We start from the raw sequence: 10787 nt of genomic DNA, 5'->3' as shown, positions 1-10787 counted from the left end.
GCCGTGCCTGATGGGCTTGATACACTGCTAGCATCGTCTGCATAAGACGTACAGCCTTCTGTTGGTCAGCATTAACCTAAAGGCATAAGTGAAGTGAATTTAATAGATTTATTTGATCTTATCCTTAGGCTACTTTACGTCAGTACTGCACGGACAGGTAAGTAGAGCAAATGCATACAAGAGAGTCTAAATCAGGGCTGCCCAATCCTGTTCCTGCATAGTTCAGCTCCAACCCTCATCAAACACATCTGAAGCAGCTCATTAAGATCTTCAGGAGCACTTGATAATTATATACAGTTGTGTTGGGTCAGAGTTAGATCTCCACAAACAGGACTGGGAACCCCAGGTCTAAATCATGAAACTCTGAAAACTTCTCCATGATGCTGGAACAACCAACTTGCAAGCTGCAGCACTGTGAGAAGATTTAGGTACTTGAAAATTGCAGTGAAGTGAAGATTTATTATTATTTTTTAATAGTGCAATGTTTTTTTTAAAATGTTATTTAACTAATGTGAACTAAATCACCATTTAGTGTGACCACTCTTTTTCCTTGGTACACTTGCCCACAGTTTGTAAGGTAGTTACTAGATTGATTGTTCCAGCATCTTGTAGAATCACCACAGTTCTTCTATGGATCTTTTGGCCTTTGTCTCAGTTGCTTCTGTCTAATTTTACACAATATCATTTACAAAATCATTTTAAACAATTTTTCATTTTTATTTTTAAAACATACATTTATATACAATAATTTATTGTGTGTTTTACACAACACCTTTTCAGAAAAAAAAAAGATAACACTTTTTTTCCCCCTTATTTCTGCAAAAATCCGATGACGCTTGGCGTAGGTCTACCGGTGCTGGGGCTTTTTTTATTTCTAATTCTGTACAGTATCATTTCAAATAGAAAGTGTTTACAACTATTTCACTTATTTCTCCTGATAATATTTTGGATGATGCACCATTGTTCTGAATATGCTGGACTCGCCTCTGAATAATTGTTGTGTTTTGTTTTTTCATCAGTATGTCACAAATCATTTTAATGGTAAGTTCAAACACAGTTATATTTATCCCATTAAATGTATATTTAATATTAATACTTCAAAAGAGTACTGTAGCTGTTGAAGCTGAGCTTTCTGCTACTGTTCATTCTCTTTTCCAGCAGAGATTCAGCAGGCTGAGTCACAGAACAGGTCAGAATAGTTCATCTGTCCGGACAGCTTTATGATGATGCCCACTCTGCTAAGTTCACTGCATTTTAAAAAGTGATTTCTCTTGCTCCCAAACAGGACTGTCAATGTGTCGATGCAAACATACGACTCGGCGGAGGTGAACCACACAACCTCAGTGGTAAGGCCATCAGCTCACAAAAGGACTGAGCCTAAAATGCCAGCCCAAACAGCTGTTGACAGTAATATATACAAAGCCTTGTTCATGTTAATGAAACAAATCAGCAGCATATTTGACCTTTAAATCAGTAATAGGATAAATCAGTGAAGGGAAATTAGACTTGACTCTGATGAGTGACGGAAACGTCTCCGGTGATAACAATTCAGCTCAGACATATAAGCAAATCAGAGCTGGATTTCTCTGTGGAGCTGTTCGATGAGTCACAGTTTTCTGTCTTTTACAGGACTCACAGACAAATGACAGTGTGGCTGATCTCTTCGCTTCTTTGGATGATCTCACTGAAACAACCATCCACGATCAAGCATTTGTTGAGAACTGGCTGTATTTGAAGCTTCTGCCTCTTCTGCCTTATATGAATGAGGAGTTTGTGACACAACTGAGCTGGATGAACTTCACCTGTGGGGCCTTCCAAGTCATGTACATGAAATTACCTGAAACAACACAAAAATACATATATTCACATTGAAATATTTCACTTTAATACCATGAGTGCTAGTACAGCAATGTTCTTTTCTGAATGGACAGTGTGGAAGTTCTCAGCAGAGAGGAATCGCTGATCACAGACAGGCAGCAGAAGCTGATCTTCACGCATCTCATTCACTCTTACCTGTCCAGAACAGATACAGCAGGTACTCAGACATTAACTGACAAATGTATTGAAAGGATTTTTTATGGAGGATTGGAAGTCACGGGTGCCAAATATTCAATTTCAGATCCAGGTTGCCATACAAACATCACCAATCACAATGAATGGCTGCAGAGGAATTTTGGGATCTTCTCTAAATATGCATCTCTCAGTCAGCTGCAAACACTCAACAGCCATTTCACTGAGGTGAGTTGAGTTCTGAAAGTAATGATCTAACAACTGTTATGATACAAATAAACTCCAGCTAACGACTTGTCTATTTTGTAGTTTGATTTGTTAGGGTTATTGAGTCCATCTCAACTAGCAGAGTTGACTGTGACCTCTGGAGCGCTGAACAGTGAGAATATGATCAACATAATTTTTGACCGTCTAGAAGAAGGTGATGCTTTCCAGGGCACTGATGAGTTTTTCTGGACACTAATTCAATATGAGGTAACAAAAATAATTATTTGGTTTCTTTCATATTGTCCTTTCATGAACACTATTCTTGTTCAGTGTTTTCTTTCAGGATTGCCCATAAGGATGCTCTTAAAGAGAGAAGCAACAATTCAGATTTTTCTACATTCATAGACAGGGTCTCATATTCAGGGCCCTGTGCACTGAATTTGCTATGGGGCCCCCTCAAAATCACGATGAGTTGCGATCTTAAAATGTAAAATAACGTTCCCACAAGTTCCCCCTTGATGGGTCATAGGGCCTTCAATTGAAGTAAATAAATGAATAAATAAAACAGAACAGAAACAATTAATGATAGATATTACTTTGATAGACTGATAGACTTTCCAAATGACTTTCTTCTGTTGAACACAAAAGAGGATTTTGTAGAATGTTACCAAACCATTATGGTTACCCTTGATCTCTACTGTATGGACAAACATTTCTTGAATTTCTCAAATTATGTTCCACAGAAGAATGAAATTCATACAGGTTTGGAATGACATCATGTTGAGTAGGCCTAAATGATGAAAATTTTCAGTCCCACTTTATATTAAGTGGCCTTAACTACTATGTACTTACATTTTAATTAATCATTTGGTACATTGTACTTATATTTAAAAAATACCTGCATGTAATTACATCTGTAATTAATTTCTGTAATTACAATTATAATTACACTGTTGACCCATCCCTTACACCTTAACCCACCCTTAATCCTACCCGTACCACCAAACCTGTCCCTAACCTTACCCATATCCCTCCTCAATAGCAGCAAACGTGTTTTGCAATACAATATAAACACAATAAGTACATTGTACTTATTTTTGATGTAAGTACATAGTAGTTAAGGCCACTTAATATAAAGTGGGACCCAATTAAAATTTTTGGGTGAATCTCCCTTTAAAATTTTTATTATTTGTAAATAATAAGCACCTAATTTATATAAGACACTGATATTATCTTTAATCAGGCCCTTATTTAATTAACATTTTACTTCAATTAAAATTCATTAGAACCTAACATCTAAAAAGAAGTTCTTGTTTAGAATCCAGAGTTTAGCTGACGATAGTATTAGTAGGATGGTGGTCACAAGAAGTAAAACCATGGTCCTCATTACCAGGGTTATATGGTTTTAATAAGTAATAATAAACCATCAAATTTGTAGTTAAAAAACTAAACATGAAGAAACTACAAAACAGCTTCTATGAAATTAAAATATTCCCCAATATGTAATAACAGTAACATTTATGATAAATACATTTCTGCCAACACATAGGCTATTTGTACAGTGTTAATAACTTCAAGTTAAATTGCTATGGTGCTGAATTGACAAGCCTATTGGTGTTTTCCATTATACTTCATTGTCGTGGCTGTTTTCAGCCAGCATCACAACAGAACCTTTAATGTTCTCATATCACACGACAGTATAACAATTCTGTGTCACATCTGAATGGATCAAGTGAGTTGCGCTGTTTATTATTTGTAAATTGTGGCAGAAGCACGGCGCACGGCTTTTGGAGTATTTGCTTTTTGCGATTTCGCATGCACTGTAATTTAAACAGCGCCTAATATCGGGGAGGTCTACCTCGTTTCGCCAATCTGCCCACTACTTGAATGGAATGTCCCGGTGCTCCCGATGGCCAGTATGCGATCGCGGGCCCCCCAGACCTCTGGGCCCTATGCACTCTTTCACCCTTTTCCCCCCACTAGCGACGCCCCTGCTCATATTGTGGGTTCATGAACAGCCAGGGTCCTGTAGTACCTTTGAGGTCCTGTGAAGGTTTTGGGATCAAAACATGGGTCACACTAGCCAGTCCATCTTGAGAAGACCAGATATGTCAGTAATCAAACTTTGTGTACCTTTATATAAAGGACTGGTGCAACCCACACTTTCAATCTCATGTCCTTAATTGAATCCCATTAGTGTTTGGTCAGTTTGTGTTTGTCTATAATTGTGACTTACATAAGGTTGAAACAGCATTTTTATGAGTCACCAATGCTGAAACTAGTGTTGTCAAAAATATAGGTTTTCTGATACTTATTGATACTGAAATATCTAAAACAGTTTCAATACTCTTCTTCTCACAGTCTTGATAAACTGATACCAGCTGATATCAGTTCAAGCATTTCTATCTTTTTTTTATTCAGTCAGCCGGATGCCTTTGTCCATATTAGGGATTTCCTGGAGCGTCATCAGTTCTATTACTTCTACTAGACATATTTAGAGTTTCTGTCCAATGGCACCCTCTGGCTTACAGTATGGATGAAACATACATTACATGAGTTTAGCACTTCATAATGTTCACACCACCCTATTCTGGGTAAAAATGGTAAAAACAATACTTCTCTCTGAAGAAATCTGAAGTATCTCTAGGAAAATCAATAGGTTTTCTCCAGTGTTTTACCACCTTAAGAAGTTTTCATGAATGTAAAAATATATCTCATTGTAAAGTTCTAGCCTTTTTATATTTGTCTTTCAGTAAAAATCTAAAATTTTATGTTCTTGTTGTGGCAGTGTTTCCCTATGGTGTCGAAAATGGTATGGAATATCCTATTTTTCAAGGTGTTGTATTGAAATTAGAAATACCAGTATCGTGACAACCAGGGCAGTCGCTAGCTATAGGCAGAGCAGGCACTTGCCTAGGGCCTCAGATTTTGAGGAGGGGCCTCCATAACTGTAACATCCCCTATACGCCAGTCCACCAGTCAAGACGGGCAGCAAAACAATAACCTCATTGTTCATTGGATATTGTTGAATTGCCACTCACCTGCAATTGAACCAATCTATGTTGCCATTTCAAAGTGGGTCCCGTCTTCTACATATTTGCCGTAATGAATGCTTCCATTCATTCAGGTGCGGAAGCAAAAGGTTAAATAGGCATGCAAATTGCAGGTGTGTGAGGTGTCGCCTAACCCTAATCTCAGTTGTGGTATTGAAGGTGGGAGAGAGCGCTGTACATTCACTACCCCCACCTACAATCCCTGCCGGTACGAGACTTGAACCTGCAACCTTTGGGTTATGAGTTCGACTCTCTAACCATTAGGCCACGACTTCCCCAATATATTAAATATATTTATATATAATATAAAATATAATAATATAAATATATAAATGTATATACATGTAAATATTTTCAAAATATATACTGTATATGTGCGTATTTATATATACATAATAAATAAACACAGTAAGCATACATATACTATCAGAGGTGGAAAGAGTATGAAAATATTCTACTCAAGTAAAAGTACCATTGCATTAATTACATTTTTACTTAAGTACAAGTAAAAGTACCAGTCTAAAAATCTACTCAAGTAAAAGTAAAAAGTAGCTAGTTTAAAATTTACTCAGAGTAAAAATTACTTTGTTACATTACAGTGGGAGAGAGGCAAAAATGGGATAGGCCAAGGGTGTCAAACTGAGTTCCTGGAGGGCCACAATTCTGCACAGTTTAGATATAACCCTAATTATAATAATTATAATCCTGGCTCTGCACCCATTTACCTAAATTCATTACTTCAGAGATATGTGCCCTCTAGAAGCTTGCATTCTGCAAGTGAACGATGCATTATTATGCCATCTCAAAAAGGCACAAAATCACTTTCACAGACTTTTTCATTAACTGTTCCCTCCTGGTGGAATGACCTGCCCAACTCAATCCCAGCAGCTGAGTCCTTAACCATCTTCAAGAAACGACTAAAAAAACATCTGCTCCATCTTTATTTGACCCTCTAACTCTAGCACTTTCTATTCTATTTTAATTCTACTTTATTTATCTTTTTTTTTTTTTTTAAACAACAACAAACACTAGCTTACTCTTTTTTTCTATTCTATTTACTTGTTTACAACAGTGAGTGCAAGCTAGATTCAAGTGATTATTAAGTTTTGAATATGGATATTTTTCTTACAAAAATGCATCGATTCACTACAGAAGGCCTTTGTTCACCCCCCGGAGCCGTGTGAGACACTTTTTTTTAATGGATGGGTGATTTTTATTTAAGTTCTTTTGGACTGAAGCAACGCAACATCCGCTGAGTGGCATTAAACAGTTTGAATGATCAAAGACCATTTTTATTATAACTCCGACTGGATTCGTCTGAAAGAAGAAAGTCATATACACTTAGAATGCCTCGTGGGTGAGTAAAATGCAGCCTAATTTTCATTTTTGGTGAACTAACCCTTTAAGCAGACAGACAGTTATAGAATCCGGCAAAGGTAGATGGCGACGACCAGCCGGTGGCTGCACAAATCTCACCAATAGAAATCCCTCTGGACCATTCCCAGGAGGAGGCCATTCCTCTGGTTGAGTGGGCTCTCACATCTATAGGGCACTGCAAGCCTACTGAGGCATAAGCCAAGCCTATAGCATCTACTATCCAGCGATATAGTCTCTGCTTCGTGACCGGCAGCCCCTTGGAGAGGCCTCCGAAACATACAAAGAGCTGCTCTGAATGACTGAAAAGACCAGAGCACTCAACATAGACTCTGAGAGCCTGCACTGGGCAGAGTACATTGGGATCCTGTTCACCATCTGCACTAGAAGAGTGATAACTTGAGGTCTGAACGAGAGTACTTTCGGCATGTAGCCATGTCTTGACTTGAGGACGACTTTACAGTCGTTAGGCCCAAACTCAAGACAGGAAGCACTGACTGACAGCACCTGCAAGTCACCCACTCGCTTGACAGAAGCTAATGCCAAAAGGAGGGCGATCTTAAGCAACATGGGCCGCAGATCAGCCGACTGAAGCGGCTCAAAGGGAGGGCCCTGTAGGGCTCTAAGGAATATGGACAAGTCCCAAGTCAACACAGTGTGAGGATGAGGCAGATTCAATCTCGAGCTCCACTCAGAAACTTAACGACTAGGTAATTTTTGCCGACTGAGTGGCCAGCTTCAAGGGAATGATTCGCTGCGATAGCTACCACATAGACTTTGAGCATGGACGGGGTGCACCCCTTGTCCAGTAGGTCTTGGAGAAAGGTTAACACGTGGAATTTGTCACACAAGGATGGGTCCAGGCTGTATGTTGTACACCAATCAGAAAAGACCAATCATTTCTGGCCATAAAGGCATCTTGTAGACGGTGCTCTAGACTCTAAAATGGTATTAGTCACACTCACAGGGAGCTGCAAAGGCTCCCGTCAAGGGGCCAAACATGAAGGCTCCACAGCTCTGGCCTGGGGTGCCAAATCATGCCATTCACTTGCGAGAGGAGGTCTTTCCCCAGTGGTATTGGCCAAAGGGCTGTTGATGACAGCTAAATCAACTTGGGGAACTATACTTGGTTCCTCCAGAGTGGGGCCACCAGAAGGACTGAGAATTTGACTTCCCTGATCAGTCTGATGACCTGAGGCAGCAGGGCAATAGGGGGGAAGGTGTACAGGCAAGTGCTGGGCTCAATTTATTTTTCCTTGCTGTCTGGAAAAATAAATTGGCCAGTGAGAGTTGTCTTGTAAGGCGAAGAGGTCCACCTCTGCCTCGCCTAAGACCGGCCAGGGCTGCATTTCCCAAAAGCATAGTAAGCTTAAGTACATCTTAGACCCAGAAACCAATGGAGTTACGATCAACTTAGGCTTACGATGCTTTTGGGAAACGCAGCCCAGATCATTTGAAACATCTGGGGATGTAGTCTCCATTCTCCTGGAGACACGAGGAGTTTGCCTTGTGTCCATAACAGCAGGAAACAAGCCAACCCTTGAAGGGAGAGTGACACCTGAGACCACCTTGGTGATTGGTGTAGTCTACCAACATCATGTTGTCTGAACGGGCCAGAATTTTGTGCCCCCTTAAGGCCGGTAGGAAGGTTTATAGGACTAAACAGACTGCCATCATTTCGAGGCAGTTGATGTGCAGGCGTCCCTCCAGTTCTGACCAGGAGCTGAACACCAGTTTTCCCTCATGCAGAGCACCCCAACCAGGGTTAGAGGCATCTATCATGACCACCTTCCGTCTGGAGGTCAGTTCCAATGGGACACCTGATTGAAACAGGCGAGACGTTTTCAAAGGGACCAGGGTTCTGATGCAGCAGTGGGATACCCTGACATAAAACTGGCCCAGGCACCATGTATGGGATGGGACATGGGCTTTGAGCCAAAATTGGAGGGGCGGCATGTTGAGCAGGCCCAAAAGAATCACAGAGGTGGTGGCTGACATGAGGCCGAGCATCCTCTGGAAAGCCCTGAGGGGACATGAAGTCCCTAATTTGAAAGATGCCACCAATCGCTGATTAGTCAGGGAACATTTCAGAATAATCCAAACCTGCATTTGGGCTGAATCGATAATCGCCCCCAGAAAGACCACTCTCTGTCTGGGAGAGAAACAGCTCTTGGCTAAATTGATTTTCAACCAAATTTGATTTGCTCCAGATCAGAGTATGTGAGCGGAGTGAAGCGTCAACAATTTCCCCTCCGCGCTCATTTAAAAATCACTCCGCTCCAGCTCCACTCCGGGTTCACCATTTCCTGCTCCCGCTCCACTCCGCGCTCACTGAAATCAGAAACACCGCTCCGCCTTCACCCTTCACTCCGCGGCTAAAGTATTTCAGTTTGTTTGAAATATCACAGTTCTGTTCATAACATATTAAATATAAAATAAATAAAATAACAGGAGAATTTAAAAGTGGCTTATTGGAACACTAGTGTGCAAACGTTTTTCCTACCACATGACAAGCTAATAACATTAAAAGGTATAATTGCTGCTTTTTGCGATGAAAATTTTGTTTGTGATGAAAATAACGTTTACATCAGATATGTTACATACGGATCGATGCATTTCTTACAGATTTCTGCTCATTCAAAATCGGATACAGATGTAGCACTGTAAGATTACATTTGTTTGAATGCACTATTAAGAGAGCGATTGCGTGTTATAGTACTTGTTTAAATCATGCTTTCAGCTGAAAATTTTCAGTATCTAGAAGGAACAAACAGATTCCTTGAGAACTATAACTTCCCGCTCATGTCCATTGCCGTCATCATAGCCTTCACATTCTTTCTGATTTGAGTGATCCCTATCAAGCTAGCTAAATATATTTAACATGTGAATTCTTGCTAAATATGCAGTTATATGACGGGCCGTTGGAATTAATTGCACTCGTGATGGAGCGGTGGTGGAGCGCTCTTGGAGCGAGTGAAAACCATGACACTCCGACTTTTAAAAAATCCACTCCTCGCTCCATTCAAAATCACACTGCTCCACTCCGCGCTCCGCTCACATACTCTGCTCCAGATAGCTGAGCAGCAGTGACCTGTGAGCAGTGAATTCCTGTTCTGATCTGACTAACACCAGCCAGTTGTCAAGGTAATTCAGAATGCGGATTCCCATCTGCCTCAGAGGGGAAAGAACCACGTCTATGCACTTTGTAAATTTGCGTGGGGCCAGAGACAGTCCGCTGGACTGTGTAGTGTTAGGCCACACCCTCAAATGCGAATCTCAATAACAGTCTGTGATGGCAGGCTATCTGAATGTGTAAGTAAGTGTCTTTCAGATCCACTGATAGAAACCAATCCTAGTTGGCCTATCTGCGTGAGGAAGTTATTTATTATTTATTTATTTAAAACAAAAACAAAAAAATTGTCACATTGGCAAAATATGAACTTGTTCAGTGCCAAGTATTTTTAGTATTTGAATACTATTCAATCAGTATGGAGAAAAAAAAACATTTATGAACTGTTCAGTATCTGTATAGCACAGCTTTATTGTGCAACTTCTTTCTACAGTACTTTCACTGTATAAGTAACACCATATACCTCAACTTACCACTGGTTGTCAATAATTAGACAAAGAAAAGTAATGTTCTAACACATGACACAAAATTCCTGAAAATTTGCTGAATGATTGAGGGTGTAATTTACATGAAAGAAAGACAGTAAAACTCTGAAGGGTTTTGGAAGAATATAAGATTGTACAGCTGAGTATAGCTGCAGATTAGTTCATGAAAACAAGACAGCTTAATCTTATTTCTTTTTACACTTTCCTCTAGGATTTGGAAATCAATCCTGTGGTGAGGGACATCATGATGAATCGAACCTTCACCATCATCAGTCTTCACTTTGCCGACTTCCTGAGCCACGACTGGGTTTCCTGGTTCACGGTGAAACTGGTTCCTCTCCTCCCCAGCTTGACTGCAGAGATGCTCCAGACAGTAACATCAAACACAGACTGCAACGCATACCATGTCATGTACGTAGCGCTCCCCAAATGCCAGACAGCACTGTAACACGTGCCTTGCAGCACTCTCAGAGGGAAGCAGACGATATTTCTACAGCATGTTTAGTGAGTGATGAGAAGACGCTCTAA

Source organism: Sinocyclocheilus grahami, unplaced genomic scaffold, assembly GCF_001515645.1.
Source record: "Sinocyclocheilus grahami isolate Dianchi unplaced genomic scaffold, SAMN03320097.WGS_v1.1 scaffold2057.1, whole genome shotgun sequence".
NCBI lineage: Eukaryota > Metazoa > Chordata > Actinopteri > Cypriniformes > Cyprinidae > Sinocyclocheilus > Sinocyclocheilus grahami.
The sequence above is the reverse complement of the archived record's forward strand: the minus strand, read 5'-3'. Positions refer to the sequence as shown.